Source organism: Maylandia zebra, linkage group LG5 (genome assembly GCF_041146795.1).
Source record: "Maylandia zebra isolate NMK-2024a linkage group LG5, Mzebra_GT3a, whole genome shotgun sequence".
Lineage (NCBI taxonomy): Eukaryota > Metazoa > Chordata > Actinopteri > Cichliformes > Cichlidae > Maylandia > Maylandia zebra.
In genome coordinates this window covers 15,984,385-16,002,484 of record NC_135171.1, presented here as the reverse complement: position 1 = coordinate 16,002,484, position 18,100 = coordinate 15,984,385, and positions in this window count along the sequence as shown.

Genomic DNA, 18,100 nt, shown 5'->3' with positions numbered 1-18,100 from the left:
CTGATCAGTTCAATATTGAAAGAGACACCCTTGAGGGACTTTTCCAACTTTTTGAAACCTGCTCATCATGGGGCAATAATGACAAGGTGATGAAACCATTCTGCGGGTTATTTGGAGGCTGTGTTCAGATCAATAAATCATCAGGTGGTTCATGATGTGAGGCCAGAGAGCAAGTGATATAAAAGTGTATGACTAGACACCAAGAATAAGAAAGATAAACTTACTACACTGTGAGATAGAAGCCACAATATTTATTACAATTACGGCATAAAACACGACTGCTCTTTCTGAGTTCAAACAGTCTGGCATCTCCATTCCTCATAGCTAGAGTCGATCTTTCATATGTTTTGGGAATTTATTCCATTTCACAACAGCGGGATATGCTTCAGAACTACTTCGCTTTATTTGCCAATGTCTCATCTGTCTTCAAAATTGATCTGGACTTGCAGCCTGTGCAGGGAGGACATACATTCATTGATTAGCTGTCTGTGCGCTCCCCGGATCAATATTATTTGTCAGTGTTCTTTCTACAATCATATTGTTTGGCTGTGCCTATCTTTTCATAGACTGAACAATAATTTATGTAAGATCTTTAGGAGCTTTAGGACCATCTGAGAGATTTCTGGGAGAAAGGTTGGAAAAGGATTAGAAGTGGAGATGCTTGTATGCAGAAGAAATACCAGTTTAATGAATTATCTTAAGACTTAGTTCAGTGTATGGAAACATACCTTTTAAGGTTTCCAAAAACTGTGTGTTTATATATTTTTAAAGATACTTAAATGTTGTTGTTCACTGTATTTTAATGTGTTAAAAACAAAAGGAAACAGATTTAAATAAAACAAGCTCTCTTAAGAGCTTTTAATCAAGTTTCTTCCGACAGTAAAAACGAACCTAGACGTGAAGACTGTTTAGGCCATGTGCTGCTGCGGTTGTCCAGAAGGGTGCAGTGTAGCTTCACTGATGATACCTTTTGCTGACATGTCAGTGGACCATGGTCCAGATGTTGCACCTATACACACACACACACACACACACACACACACACACACACACACACACACACACACACACAAGCGTTTGCACACATGAGCAGACGTGCGCGCACACATACAACGAGAAGGACACAAAACTGGCAGAGCCCTCCCCCTCTTCCTTCTCCACCTGTGAGCCCACCTGTGTGTCCATCTGCAGAGGAGAGACGCCAGTTGTTCTGGTTAGGAGCCAGTGTGTCTCAAGTACCTTCCCATATCCTCTATAAGACTTCAGTGTGTCTGCTCTCTGTCCTACGCAGCAAAGCGCATACTATTCATTATAGATTGCGCTCTGTGTATTAAATCAAAAACATCTCTCTCACAGAAAAACCTAATACTTATAAAATGTTAGACATTCCTTGGCTTATTACATCCAGTTGTTGAGAAAATCTGGCAAAAAGGACATTACATGAAATACAATTAAGTTGGAAAATTGTCTTTTCCCCCAGAAATGTTTGCATATATTGTTGAAATGTTATTATTTGACTTACTGTTAATTAACCACTACAAAAAAAAGTAATTAATGAATCGTATGTTTTATACATTTCTAAATAAGGTCACTCATTCACAAAAATAATTTTAGGTGAACGTACTTTGTCTGAATTATTGTCAGATCACCCATAGTAACCGAACTGTGGAGGTGACAGTGACAAATAAGCCTCACTTTTATTAAAAAAGCGTTCTGGCTCCTTGGAGCTAAATGTGGAATGAGCATTTATCGTAGATGACCACAGGGGAAATAAAACCTCATGGCCATCTCTTGTGTGAAGTGAGAATCTTTGTCCTTAACCCAAGATTTTCTCTCCGTAACTAGAATGACCTCGCATCTGGTGTTGCCACGGCTTGTCTGACAGGAATATGTCTGTCCTCGCTAGGTAACAAATGAACCCAACACCCCAGAGACTGGTCTCGCATCTGTTTATCTTTTTCACCTGTCTGTTCGATGCACTGCATCAGGCTGACACTCCTCTGCAGCCTTTGTCGATTTCAGAGCATGCCTCTGGCATTACAGGGACATAGTCAGTGCTGATAGCAAGATTTGTCAGCTTGAGGGTTGATGTGATAGTAGAGCACAGTGTGCAAGACCAATTATGTATTAAATAACTTTAATAAGTTAATATACTTCATGGCACTTCCTTTGTTTGATTGATACTGTTTTAGCACACTTATGTCCCCTCACGCTCATGGGCTTCACCTGAGAAGAAACCAGGGGAGTGGGAAAGGTGCTTAGGTGGCTCATCTAGGTTTTGGAGGAAAATTGGTGCCATCCATCAAATACTGCATTTAACAAATGCTAACGCAGGCCTGACCAGCAAAGGATTCATATATGAGGCAGCGAACTGGGAAACATGTGAGGTGCAGGCACTGCTGAGGGTCTATCAATCAGCCAGTCAGCTCCTTTATTTAACAAGCAAGGGCCATAGACCCCAAGGGCCACACTCCATATTCTGGCTGGTTGGGCATGCAGTCTTCTCCTGTAAAAGGAAGAAAAAAGGGGAACAGAGGGATGAAGGGAGGAAGGAAAGAGGTACATGAAGGGATTGGGGTTGGGGGGGAGAGAGAGAGGGAGAGGGTGATGGAGGTGCAGAAGGGTTTGGCCTGTGTCCCCTGGTGTGCCGGTGCGCTTCATCTTCTCAGTGCAAGGGGCTGGAACTGCTGCTTGATGGGATTTTCAGCCCTGTGGCCTCCGCTGTCCCAGCATCCATCTGGAGGGCTGCCGTGTGCACAGCAGAGAGCCAGCCACTCAGCGACACAGCCATAAAGAACAACCCGTAGGCCAGCCAATGCCACTGATCTGAGGCTCGCAGCTCTGTTCAGCGGACAGGCCAACACTCAGTGGCACACATTCCTGTCAGAGACACAGGCTGATCCCTAAGCTACTGTGTGCTCAGTGGAACCGAAGACATGCTCTGAGAGGCAGCCCACATCCAACCACCGGCTCCTTCAAAGCTTAGAAAATTAGAATTGAAGAAGGACTTCAGTATTCAGCATCCCTAATGGTGTGGAGAGGACTATCTCCCTCTCTCTCATTTTATCTTTCTCTGTCACTGAAATAGGGTATATACAGTGCGCTATGCTATTGCTATGTGCACCTTTTGATTTTCTTTTTCTGTTTTAGTTTCTGTTCAAACAGTGGAAGTTTTAGCGGCACCTCGCAGGCTGCAAATGCATGCGTACCGGTCACGCGGATTACTGATTTGAATAAGCTTGGCAAGAGGCTGGCTACAGCAAAATTTTGTCTAAAGACAGTGCTTCCTTTGCATATGACACTGAATCCATTTCTACACAATAGTTCAGTTTAACACCACACTGCACAGCACCCAGGACAATAATATCAGCAATATATAATTGAAAATCAACACCAAATATGCAGACAATCATTACTGCCTCTCATTATTGGATCCAATTTATGTATGCCCCAGGGAACAGAGTTGCAAATATTGCTTTGGTACTGTGGAGAGCTGGGTTACTGTATACACCACACTATGTGTTGAACATGCATTCAAGATTGAATGTGATACACCTGATAGTATGGTGTGGAAAACTTTGAATTGAAAATGTTTTGTTTCTTCTCAGGGCTGCGCGGCATCATTAGCATATTCTCTCTCCTCCCTACGACTGTAAATTCCCTGAATGCAGCCCTGTGGTGGATAAGGTGGGCAGACGGCAGACTGTATAAATAAACAGAGTCTGTCTGAGGGCAGCACTGTGGCCCCCACCTGCCCACCATCAATCAATATTACAGCGGCCACTGGCAGCCCAATCGCCCTTTTATAGGCCTGTGAAATGATCAAACATCTGCTCATAACCATGCTTCATATATGGATGGATCATGCATACAATATCAAATCCTAAAACAGCATGTAACAATGACAGTACAGTAGATATATCCAAAACTATGTAGAGTAAGGGGGTGTGGGGTGAACGGCCCTGAGATTGATGTCATCAATTACTGCATCACTGGGCTTTTTGAAGTCTTCCCAAATTCAGAGAATGAATAAAGTCTTGCTTTTTCTCTGCAAACACATCTCAATGTTTACCGTTTAAAAGTCAACCGTATTGATGGAAGCTCAGTGCACATGATAAAAGTTAAAGCCAGTAACTAGTTTGGCAGCTGAAGTAGACAAAGGTTGCTGGGGCCTGGTCCACGGAGATGAGGAATGAATCCAAGTGGTCCAAGGTTAATGGTGGCTTGGAACAAAATGGATTCAGTGCCAGGGGCGTGCTGACAGGTGATTTGACATGAATGAAGGTGGGCCATCAATCTCCTGTTGGCCCTGCTGACCCTCCCCCGCCCAGCCATAGCAGCTAGGGGGCGCCAGGTGTCATGGTGCCCTGACCTGTACAGGTCTCCAGATAGCCCACCTGCTGTCTGCCTAAAGCTCCCCCTACGGCTCGAAGAGACTCCCATCACTTCAAGCCTGGCTGGCATAATGAAACTGTGATTGGAAAATAGTGAACTGTGACAGGCATTAGTAGACTCAAAGTCTTCTAGCCAAATTCAAACCCCTCTCTCCAGGTTTCCTTTTACAGCCCTCTCTCCTCTTGAATCGGCGTGACAGTTTAATGGTGCAAAAATGATAATCTGCCAGCCTGTCTTTAATATGCTTTTATACTCTCCTTGGCCATTGTCTCGTGTAGACTCACTCAGCCTGAGGAGAAATATCAGGTAAACTGTGCCGAGACTCGTAGCCTGAGTGTCAGTACATGCATGTGTGTACATGCACTCCCCCCACTAAGACGTCCGCCCCAGGTGGATTCAGCTCCGCGCTTAAACCTGGCATAAATTCTCTGTCACAAATCCCTGGGGCAGCCGGGCTTGCAGGCACAAAAGCAAATATTTCCGTTCCTGATCATGGCCGATCCCTTTTAACATCCACACCCACTGACCACCCTTCTCCCCACCCTCCTTTGAACCTACCCTAGCACCGCCAACCAGCCATTTGTCACAAAGTAATTATAGAATTATCGATTGGCAAGCAATTAACACCTTTCTTCTCTTACTCCACCCTCCTCCATGCCCACCCCACCCCTCCTTCCACCCCATCCTTTAATTTGAACTTGTAAAAAAAAAAAAAAAAAAAAAAAAAAAGAAGTGGGGAAAAAGCCGTCGGAGTAATGCATTTAATCCTGCTGGCATTTCCTCGTTCTCCTCAAATTAATAGGGTGACGGGGACAAAAAGGCTTTTCGCCTTCTTCCCCTGTTTCCCATGCTATTTTCTCTCCTCATCTTGCTTGCTGATCTATCTTTAACAGACAGGGAGCTGCTCAGAGTACAGCCAAACACTCCATTCAACTTGGCGTGATGCATATGCCATTAAACCTTATTTCGGAAAGAACACTTTACATGCTTCATTATAACCACGCAGCTCCTGATATTATGGCAATGTGAGTGGTGTTGAGCTCTAAAAGGGTAAAAATACCTGCGCTGAATGTTCTCTTTATATTTAGCAACCTTTGCAGCTAACTCATGTTACTGTCCTGTTTTCTGGCTGCCACTGGTAGTACTGGACCAGATGGATGTGCAAGCAGAACAGTGTTACTGCAGTTTGGCTAAAAGGTGTCTGAGTCAGGATGGATGTCATGGAACATCACCTTATGTAACATATGGATAGGGAGTTGATTCCCCTTCTGGCAACTTTGATAAGACATTTCTTTCTAAAGCAAGAAATGTCTTTTTCTCCTCTGTGCATCTCTTAGTTTCCTGGCATTTATAATATACTTGTCATATTCACTAAAGGGATTTAATGTCATTTGTTTTACATTTAATGTCTTCTCACTCCATTACTAGCATTCAGTTGCATCTAAAATGGAGCATAATCTGTATTCTTAAACTGTGGATCAGGCCCAAAGTGGGTCACAGCTCTACTTTTAGTGTGTTCCCACAAAGTAAAAGTACCAATAAATATTAATGAGTCTGTATCGTAGGATGAGAGACTAAATTTCTAATTTGGGGTTCTGCACTAAAAAAGAAACCCCTGAGTTACGTGATTTAATTTTCCTCTGCCTTCCCAAGTCGAGGGGTGGGTGTGGGGTTGGAGGGGTGTGACACTACATCTAAATTGCAATTGGTGTCATCACGCTAGAGTGTTTTTTTTTCTTCTGTGGGGCAGAAGGGGTAGCGCCGCTGTTCTCACCGATCACACAAGCGATAACATTATTATTTATATGGATCAGAAAACCTTAATAATGTAGCTAATTTTTTCACTATGGAAAAAGGTGAACTGAAAAAGGAGGAAAAGTATGATCAGATTTGATTTATATGGATTATGCTTGGTGATTTACAGAGTTATAATAAAAACCATTTGGGTTAACATTGTAATAGTCTGAATTTGAGCACTCAAGTGTACAATAAAATAAATATTTAAAACAATACTTGCAAATGCAACACACTCAATTTCACCCAAGAATCTCACTTCCTCCCACCAAATGCCGATAACATAATGTGAATGGCATTAATTTGACAGCAATTTAGGAACAATTTGAAGGCATTTAGGGAGCTTTCTCTTTCATGCTCTAGTGTTGATCAATATTTCCCCTCAGGATGTTATTCAAACACATACAGCAATATTCCCCACTGAAAAACACTGTGATATTGACCTGTTTTTCCTTCCCTGCAGCCCTTTTTATTTTCTCAAAGAAGGGCTAGCCCAGGAGACAGACATTGTTGTGGTCCTCTGCTCTGTGAAGATGTTTTAGCTTTTATGGCTCCAACATCGTGGCTCTCTGTCGCACTTTCTTCAAAGTGGGCTCTGGAATACATTCACTATGCTTGACATTTGAGATCGTTTTGAGAGAAAACTACTATCTGAGATTTTTCGAGCTACATCTATTTAGAAATGACATTTTCAACATTACATCCTGTTTTCACATTCACGACTACACAATTAATGCATTGGAGGTATTTAAAATTAAACCAATACAGGCTTACCTAAAGCCATTTAATAACTTATGTATCACATTCTAATACTAGAATTAACGTTTCAGTTACCACATTCAACCTTGGCTCAATCTGTACTTTTGTGCATGTTATTTTAGCTTAAATAAAGTTGCACTCATACATGACTCTATCTATCTATGAAATTATATATTTGAAATTATGTATGGGTATGGGTATAGGGCAGTAGCTAACACTATTAAGCTTGGTTAGCAATCTGCATTCAGAAGCTGTATGGTTGCAACACATGGACACATAAGTGCGAAGTAATGGACTAATAAAAAACTAAAATTTGACTCACCAAAACAAAAAACAAACTTCTTGAAAGGTCTGTAGCACACAGCATACCATACTATTAGTTAGATAAGCAATTAAAGTGCTCCAAAAAATACCAAAAACACAAACACCAATGGCCTGCAGCTGCCTATGTTAGGACACCTGTCAATCAACCACATCCCTAACTGAGGTATCAGGTGGATGAGTTATCTTTTGATATGATGTAAAATATCTCTGTGTATGTGTTTGCAAACTCTTCTAACACATCACGAGCTAATCAACCAAAATTGTCATAGAGGTACATATCAGGCTTGATTGTATCAATCAATATATGATCTTATGATGACATTGTGTATCCAAGCAAACACCTGTGATCAGGCTGAAATGAGCCAGTTGTAGTGTTTTTCACCTACAGCACCTTAGAAAAACAATTTTATTTCTTCCGTAATAATGTCTTATCTATATCCACAAAGGTTGATTTATGCATGTCGGCTAGCAACTACCTAACAATAAAGATCAGAAACAGGACAATACTGTTGTTATGAGGGCAGAAACTATCCATAGAGGTCAATATTGTTGCAAAGCTGGCCATTTAATATGGGAATCTATGGGAACTGACTTCGCTTTTGAGCCAGTCTCTAGTGGCACCTAGGGGAGCTGCAGTTTTTGGCACTTTAGCGTTAGCTTAATTTTCCGCTTTGGAGGTTGCTCCTTTGGGTGTTAAAAGTACTTAACTACTTTAAAACTACTGTTTTTGTTTAATCTCACCACTGTCTTTAATCTGATTCCAACCAAAAAAGCTATTGCTGTTTACAGTGGAGTATTTAGGTACAAACTCTCTGTTTTTCTGAAAGGGTTTATTCACTTTAAAGTAATGCTTTTTCTTTGTCTGCTCTATTCTGCCCTTACAGCTCACTACAGTGCCCCACTGAGGCCAAAAAGAAGTATTGCAATAAAGTGGCATGAAACAATCATTACAATGACAGATGAATACTACCAGCGAATAGGTTGTAAAATAACTTCACACACAAGATGAGATTATTTAAAAAGACACATACCCAAACTGAAAGTTCACAAGACTTGCATTGTATTAATAGTGCAATTTATTGAAATAATCAGTACTGGCGATGGTGATGATCTGGCACATGGGAGGAACAAGACGAAGGTTGCAAGTAGAGTGACACACGAACACATGCTGGAAAAGGTGCACAACATCCGGGATTACAAAATACAACAAAATCAAATATATTTGTACACACACACACACACACACACACACACACACACACACACACACACACACACACACACACACACACACACACACACAAAACATATTATGGATTGTACATTAACATAAAACTTGTTGGAACCATACTGAATTTCACCAGAGAAACACACATACATGAAGAGAGAGAGGGTATGCAAACAGCTACCAAACAGCCATCATTATCCGCCATACAATGAGAACAGGACAAATCAAGAATTGACAATGACTAATTACAGTTTTTTACAGCCGCTAGGACACATTTCTCAATACTTAGGTCACTTTTGCAAAACTCTTCACACAATCCTCCTAACTGACCGTCAGCTTGGCAAAACAGTTCATTTCACATTCAAAATGCACTACAACTACCAAAACACTTTATTCAGGTCTCAAATAAACTCATTCTTCCAGAACACTAGCAAAGGTTGACAGCCGACAAACACACTTTGTCACCCACAAAACAATGACCTAAAAAACACTAACAACATGTAGCATTACACAGTGTTTTCTTGTGTAAAACAAGGACACATCTCTGTTTATAATTTCAATATATGTTACTGGAATAAATCAGACATCATGCAGAATTCGTTAATATTTGTTTATGTATTTTTATTTTTTTGCACTAAGTAATCCCAAAATACAAGAATTTGTATACACACCATCCACTGATACACATACAATAGTAATGCTATTCTACTCGGTCTTCTCCATTTGGCCACAGGTTCTCATCCACATCACATCTTATGTCATCTAGGGCAATACACCTAGGAAAGAATCTTCTGGCTGCCAGAATTGAAGGAGTTGAAAAATTGAAGGAGTAACACCTGTGTAGATGTTCATCTACAATGAGAATAAGCTGTGGCTGGTTAAACTGCATTTTTAGATTTAAAATATGTATCAATAAAATATTGCTGTTGGATTTTGCTGTCTTTTCAAGTTTTGCATTGTGTTATTGTTTTGGCCATAAGTTTAACAGTTTTGAAAACAGTATGTAAGTACATGCAAAATGTCCTGTACGTACAAAGATTTATGGCAGTTTTTGTGTCTGAGTGAGAAAATAATTCATGAAATTTGAGAGATGTAGTCATTGAATGCATTTTGTGCCAAAACAATGATAACTGATCCTCAGTTTAGCCCACATAGACTTCTGTTGTGCTCACTGTGTGAGGAGTTCTGCAAAAGTGACGTAAGTATTGAGAAATGTGTCCTAGCGTCTGTAAAAAACTGTAATATTGTGCTGAACACATGCACTTTTCTACTCTGTAATATTCTTGTCAATTTTCTTGATATTTATTTATAATCACCTCTGTTAATCCTTAATATTTATAACTGAGTGATCTGTATATATTAGTGCTATTTCTTAAATGTGTAAAATCTGTAACATGATGTATTGTTTGGAGTTTAGTCTGTTACTGTTACTATTTTTACCATTTCAGCAACTGTAACCCAAATAATTTTCTTAGGGATTAATAAAGTATTCTGATTCTGATTGTTTCAGGATGACCTGCCATTATCCAATGACACGTCCGCTTACCTGTATATTTTGCTCATTTCTCCTCCTCTTCTTTTCTATTTTTTCTAAACTGAGCACCTGATGGCTTTGAACTTTTCTTGTCCATCTTCCATTGGTTTTAATTTTGCACTCCAGTATGAACACCCGTCCCCCAACCCGAGGATCACCACAAGATAACCTAATAGACCTACACCTTAGTTCACAGATATGCTTTGTCTAGGGTTTATTTCTGGGATTTCGCACAACCCAGGGTTCAAATCATGAATACATAATAATACATAATGGGCTTGGATTTACAACATTATGAATGAAATGTGCTCTATTTGGAAGCAGCCGCCCCAATGCCTTGTCGACAGGTTGTGTGTGAGACTTTAAATAATCAAACTGTAAATTATAAATTTTAAATTGTTATTGATCCTTTACCCCCAGTCCTAAAGTCTATATTTATTTTCTTACTCTTCTTATATTTATTGTTTGTTTTCTTGCACTGCTGTAACTGGAGCCACGTTGTCTCGTGTCTCTATATACTGGACTGTATGTAGCGGAGATGACAATAAAGTTTACTTTGACTTCAGCAGCAAGCAGTAGTGATGTGCGATACCACTGATTTCCTTTCCGATCCAATACCAAGTAAAATTCAGGGTGGTATCAACGATACTGATCCGATACCGATACTTTGTACAAAAACTTATTTTATTTACTGTATCTCAAATTTAAGTGCCATAATGATTAAAGGACAACAGATTACTTGTTCTTATCACTTAATAATGCAGAGTTCATCATATAGAAATAAAAAAACTGAAGTTGTGCGCTATTTGAACACCTTGCCTGCCTGCAGCACTAAAGGACTCCATGAGAGACGTCTGTCTCGCCCTAGCAGCACCTGTCCCTCTCCTCCTCTTCAGTTCGCCTCAACATAGGCTTTTCGTATTCTGTGATTTGATTGACTCTGAGGTGTTTGACAAGGTTAGTGGTGTTGCCACAACACCTCACTTTTTTGCCACATGTATCGCAAACCAGCTCAGCTGTTTGTGGAGGTAAAATACATGACTCCAATTACGCTCAGCCATTGTTGTGAGTGCGCATGCCAAGGGGCTGCAGACATTTATGCAGCCGTATTTCGCACATTACTATGAAAGGCGGAAGAGGAAGTAGTTCCTTCGAATGTAGACAATCTGAATGATATGGTTACTTTCCACTGTGTTCATGTTAATGGTAAACTACAAATTTACCCTAAATTACTAAAATATCGATATTTTAATGTGAGAATCGATTCTAAAACATAAATGACTGGTATCGGAGGAATCGATATTTCAGGATCGATCCGCACATCACTAGCAAGCAGGCGCACTGAGGGCTCTCGCGCTCACTTTTCGCGTATAGAATTTCGAAAAAACATCGGTGCTAATTATTAGTCTGTATCATAATGTCTGGTGTTTTCGTGTTTGTTGGTTTGTTTTAATTTTGTTTTATTTTGTGAGTTGGTTATTAGACGCCCTCTCCTCCCTGTGCAGCAAGCGGCAGGCGCACCTCGCAAACGGAGGGCGCCCTTACTCCCAGCAAATGGGCGATAGAAAACCAATCGGTGCCTACGACATTCCCGATATGCGCTGGCATGATGTCGGGGCAGCATGAGTAATTTATTTATTTATTTTTTGCCGATGCCCGTGATGCCGCCCCGGGCAACCGCCCGTGTCGCCCGTATCTAAAACCGATGTTATGACACAATGCCCACATTGAAAAATGTGTAGATTTGAAAACGACGATGGCTTTAAATCATAACCTTTAACTGTAATCTATTAGCTCTGCAGACTTCCTGCTGATATGGAGGCAATCCATGGCCTAGTCATACACCAAGTAAGAGATAGACTATTAAATGAAAGAAAATGTATAGATTTTTGTTGTTAGTATTCAATTTAACAGAAAAGTTCCCTTTTTCAGTATTGAATTGAATTGAATGAATGCTTTAATGGCCATATGCAGGTTGCCCCGCAGAGGAATAGGACCCCCCGACTTGCACACACAACAAAGACATCACATGGGAATACAGTCGGAGATCGGCAACGTTACAGAGAAAACACTGAAAAAGTACACAACAATGGGAAAAGTAACCATATATAAAAAATAGCATATTATCCAGGACAGTGTTTCCCAACCACTGTGCCACGGCACATAGGTGTGCCGTGAGAAATGATCGGGTGTGCCGTTGAAGCTTATCTGGTTCGGCGTAACGGGCAGATTAATTACATGCTCTTCCACTAGAGGGCAGTACAACTGCCTGCTCTAATTAAATGGGCCAGTAAAACTGCCAGTAAAACAGAAGAAGTCCAAGAAGAAATTACATAATGGCCATGCTGTGGGTGAGACAATGCAGCGATAAATATTTGATAGAGAAATAGATAAGTATTAAAAATAAATAAATAAAAAATTGTCAATCTGACCTGGGTCATGGAGAAAATTCCGACCCAGATGAGCAGTAGTCCGAAGAAAGCAAAAATGGCTCCAAAAGGTTGGGAAATACTGATCTAGAAATTACTGTTAATTCCTGTCCCTTCTTTCTTTATTTCTTACAGTGTAAACCCAGTGAACAGCACTGAAGCGTTTCTTAGATTTTATTTTTATTTTTTTTACTGCAGCATTCCTTTGTAATGTGAAAAAAAGTGAGACATTTTGTTTAAATAGCACTTTCTCTTAAAAAAACACATCTCATCTATTGAATGTGCACTTAAATCTCTGAAAGTCAGGGGAACAATCTGGAGGTGGTTTTTAATGGGTTATTAGGCAGTAGTTTTACTAGCACGGCTGGTGCGAGTCTGACACCTCTGATTTCGAGTCCACCATTATGGGTGGGTATGACTAAAAAACAAAACAACCTTTGTTATTTACTAAAAGTTAATAAAAGCTATTTGCAGACTAATTTTCGGCAAACTGATGCTGAATCTGTAACAAAATAATGTTTAGCACATCAGGTATACATGATACGATTACACCACAAAATCAGAAGCACCTTTTGAATTACAAAAGTATTAAAAATCAACAGATTAGCTAATACTGTCTAGTTAATGTTTGCTAATAAGATTAAACTTTGGACTGTTATTTCTTTGAATCTATATATACTGATTTTTCAGAGCTTATCTTCTGGTGCTGCTTTTTTCACAGTATTACATCCTGCTATTCATCATTAACCTTTAATTAATACTATTGTGACTACAGTGCCCTGTAGTCAATAAAAGCTGCAGTATCTTAATAAATGGCATTTCTGGTTGGAATGACTCCCATCCACTCGTATTTACAGTCTCCCTTTAACATCGCTGCTAGTATAAGAAATCTCTATAAGACATTACTTGCACAGCTATTAGCTGAGGTTTGAGGCCAGAGACGCAACAACTTTTCACATTGCTTTTAGGTTTTTTTTGTGTAATGAACATGCAGTGAATTCTGCATTTGTACACTAACCATGTATCACCTATCCTCTTTATGTTGGTGTAATGACCTACTGAGGTATTTTTTGTGAAATTGTTTAATGAGGGTCACACGGGGGGGGTCAAGTGAGAAACACTGGATGGATAATACAGTTGTGGTAATGTTGGGTGTAAATGGGGGCTAACTTGGCATACAGAACGGAGGATCGCAGAGCTGGTCGTGTTCCCAGTCGGGCCAGGACCTGTGAGCACAAGGTGGACACCCCTCATCAGCTCCTATCCCCACCCTTACACTTTCCTTCCAGGCTCTCATTTTCCACATGATTAGCTTGCCACCTGTCCTCCGGCTGGCCCTTGGTCTCTGGGCCGTCCGCATCACGACACCATTTAGCACTGGCAAGATTTTCACAGAGACATGCTTCAACACTTCATCCTGCTTCTGATGGTAAGAAGGCCTACATGTTCATGTGCGTGGATAGAAGTACACCGATTATATAGACAGACCTGCTTAAAATTTACAATCAAATTTTCACCACACATTTCCTTTACATGTTATTTATATTTTATCTCGTGTCAGAGATGTACAGCAACACTCGTGATCTGCTGGGTTTATGGACGGACAAAGGCAAGGAGAAGGTTTAGCCAAAAAATAAAGGACCCTGGGTAACTATGATAATCTCAGCACCTGTTATCTGGAGTTCCATCTTTTGTACATGGCTGTCGTAGCAGTGTAGTTCTCATATGAATCAGTGGAAGGCACTGTTTACTACAGAATATCTGCTCTAAACCTCCAAAGCGCAGCTGACTGCTGACTGCTCCTAAGTCTTGATCCTTCTGCATTGATGACAAAGGTGAGCAGACTGACTGGCTTTGGGTAAGATCACAGTATTCTCATATTAAGGCACAATGATACTAACGTTGGAAGACTTTGCAGAATTTGTCATTGTTTCTGTGCTAATTTCTCTCATTGATAAATAAGTGTCATTATTTGATTTAAAATCCATAACCCTAATATTCAATCTGCTGCTCAAAGCTTGTCTCGCAGCATAAGATACAGTTGAATACAGATTGTGTTAAAGGTGTGACTCTGACAGAGGCTGATTTTATTCCTCTCTTCTGAATACATTTTCCACCTGTTTGAACCTGTTGTGTGATGCACAGTGGCATGTCACGACACGCCGTGTTATCCCTTGGTAATTCAGCCCGCTGGTAATACATTTATGCTCCGTCAGAGCAAGGGATTGGCCCTGACCCATGTTGGCCTTGCCTCTGATGTTGGTGGCTTTAGACAGCAGAGACAAAAAGAGGGTTACTAAAGAGGAATGGAGGTCATGGAGTGAAATGTGAAACCTACACCATTTAAAATTATGACCAGCTTAGCACATTGGTAAATTGTAGATCTCCACATTCACCTTCAGTTGTGCGTGATTGCACATAATAAACTGCTGAAATTTTGAAATAATAGTGATCCATGTGAATATTTGAAGAAGCTATTTGTGGTAACTGCCATTCACAATTTCACATTATCCACAGTGTGAAATTTAACACAATGAGGAATCTGGAGGAAAGGCTGCACGATGACAGTAAAGTTGTGTACTTTGTGAGTGCATCATGTTGCAAACTGATAATCACCCTGTGACAGCAATGCAGTCAGCAAGCCCAGATTTGTTTTTTGTTTTTTTCAAACCTCTAAGGTCACGCTACTGAACCTGCAGTTGTCAGATATTTTGCCAATTAGATTCTCCATACTATGGAGACTCGACACAAATTCTCACATCAGACTATTCAATACAGATCCAGGCTTAATTGAACACAGGTGGGAGTTTGGCAGCGGGGAGGACGGGAAGGAAAGAAAGAGAGGGAGGAGGAGGGGGGTGTGGAACAGAGTAAAGTTTTTCAAGTCTTTGTCCCTCCTCAATTTGCATGCCTAATGAAGCTGAGCAGGAGTTAATAGCGGGTGTAATGACTTCTGACTGGCTGGGCTGTGGGCTGCTGGTACAAGAAAGGGCTCCGAATGGCTAACTGTGAAGTAAGGTGGGCAGAGGCAGGTAGAGACACAGCAGAAGAAGCAGGAGTCACCCGACATGCAAACTTGAGAAACTTTAGTCAGCATTTCAAATGTAATGAGTTTTTAATTTTGCCGCATGTGTTTGGTGATATGAAGAAGAAAGTAAAGTTTATGTACCAACTTTTGTTGTGTGTTTTACAACTTCAGAAAAGGACTGTTATCTTTTTCACATTCAGATCTTGTAACTGACTTAAACAAGATTATTTGCTGTATGATGCACGTTGACACTTCCCCCCCATCATTGTCTATGAGACTATATTTGTATTGTGTGGTGGTTGGGAAGTTGATAGCCACGTTCTGGCGTAAAATATTTTCACATATGCAATACAGGCCTGAATTTTTCTACAAGTTGTTGATTCCCTACCAGGGGCAGAAGTACCCTAGGGGGTATTTCTGTGCTAGCCATGGGCTATGTGAAAGATCTAATCAGCTGTTACTACAAATAGCCAGGAGGAATGCATAAATGATTAAAGCAGATAAGTAATGAACAAAAGGTGAATAAACAAAACACAGCTATCTAAACGTTACTGGAGTTAAATTGATGCTCTTTTATGATAATGTTAGTCTCTGTCATGCTATGTCATGGCTGATAGGGTGGAGATGGCTGCATCAATCTCTTAACCATGCAGATATATCAAAGTAGGTACAGTTATAATCTGCTGTTTATGATGAACAGCACAGGCAAATACATTTGAAGGGCAAGAAAATTTGAATTGAAGAATATGAAGAATTTTGGTTGCATTTACTTTCCTGTGAAATAAAAAGCAGTGAAAACAGCCGGTCTTTGTTGTTGTTGTTTTTTTTCATGTTGCACAGTAACTACCATATTAGGAAATGTTTATGGAAATGCAGATTGCGCCATCCTTCCTGTCTCACATGAAACTAAAGGAGCTGAATAGCATGAATAGCTGCTAAATCATCACAGCAACTCATTGTAGGACAGGACAAATAAAAAAAATACTAATAATACTATGCTTAAAAATATAAACAGTAATTAGCGTTTTAAGTGTAATTATTCCTGAACATGCTGCAAAGGTCCTTCCTCCATCTTTCAACTGTTCCCATAGGAGGTCGGATCAGCTGCAGCATCTTTAAACGGTCTAATTAAAAGAATTTCCATTCTACTGAGAGAAATGCAAAAAGTGCAGCAACCACCTATGAGCACATGGAGGTAGCCAGGCTGAAACAGCTACCTTGGTTTCTTCAGTAGCAAATGACTGCACATCAAGTAGTCATTGTCATGGTTTTAATCACTCATTCTTATCAGTTATAGGATGAGATGATTGACATTTAGAAGTACACCACGTGGCACATAAGTTTCAACTAATTTAACAAATCAGCAACACTTGCTGCATTTTTATTTAATTCTTAATAAAGCTCAAAAGCAACAACTATTTAAATTTGGCATGCTGTTGTCCAAGTGCGAACAAGTGTTGCAGGGAAATGGCTCTCCAAAAACAAAGCTCTCCTGGAAAAAGCAGAGCTTACTGGATGTTTCTTTGGTCCTACTGTATGAGGATGTGCTTGACGATAAGATGCCTGCGGGTGGCCGTGGCCACTTCTGGACAACACTTGATGTTAGTGGGCTTGGCTGTTCCTCTGGTGAGAATGGATCTAAAGAGGACTGTCTCCTGCTGTGTGCTACTTGTGAAAAAGGGCAAATTCAGACAATGTCCCGACCTGATTCTCACTGACGCTGTCTGGAATTCATGTGCATGAGTTATAAAGGCACTTATCTCTGAGATTTCTTTTTTCATAGCTTTAGAATTTATGCAAACTAAATTAAGGCAAACCAAACGTGTGTTTGCAAGCGAAACATTTTATCTATGACTGCTGCATTTCACAAACGCTAGAAGATCAAGTTGATTAATTTATTTTTTGGGGCTTCTTAACCTTTATTGTTTTAGGTGAGTGGAGAGAAGACAGGAAAGCTGGGGGCAAGGCAGTTAATGACCTAGGGAAATGGAAATTGAGCTAGTACCCCAGCCTTAAGAGGAAAATAACTCTTCATTGTAAAAGTCATATCTCTGTTTTACTGTAAGCCACTCAATTTGCAAAGCGTTGCAAATACTTTTTATTTTATCAAACGCTACATGCATACAATGCCTAAAAATAAAAATCAGGTAATCCATATTTCCACACCTACCTTTTTTTAAATTTTTGCATCTTCTAGCTGATGTGTTTTCCCGTTTTTTTTTGGCACATCTCACCGATAATTCAGGCTGGCACCATCACCCACACTGGTCGCGGTGTGCCAACACTTCTGCTGGCTGTAAGGCACACACATGTATCTACACACTCATACACGCACTCAATCCCGATGGCCACAGATGTAGCGGTTGACCAGCCCATCTCCACCAGGTGTTGCTTTATAGCTGTGTCACTTTGAGCCTGACTCCATCTGCCACACACAGCGGGAGAAAAAAAATCTAAAAACAAACAGCTTTTCACAGCATGTGCACATGCACAAATACACAGAAACACTGACTCATGGCTGATGATATGCATTCTGAGGTTTAAAATCATTTGCCTATTAAATGTATGTATAAGTACAGTCAGTCTAAATTCCTTGTAGTTCATTTTAT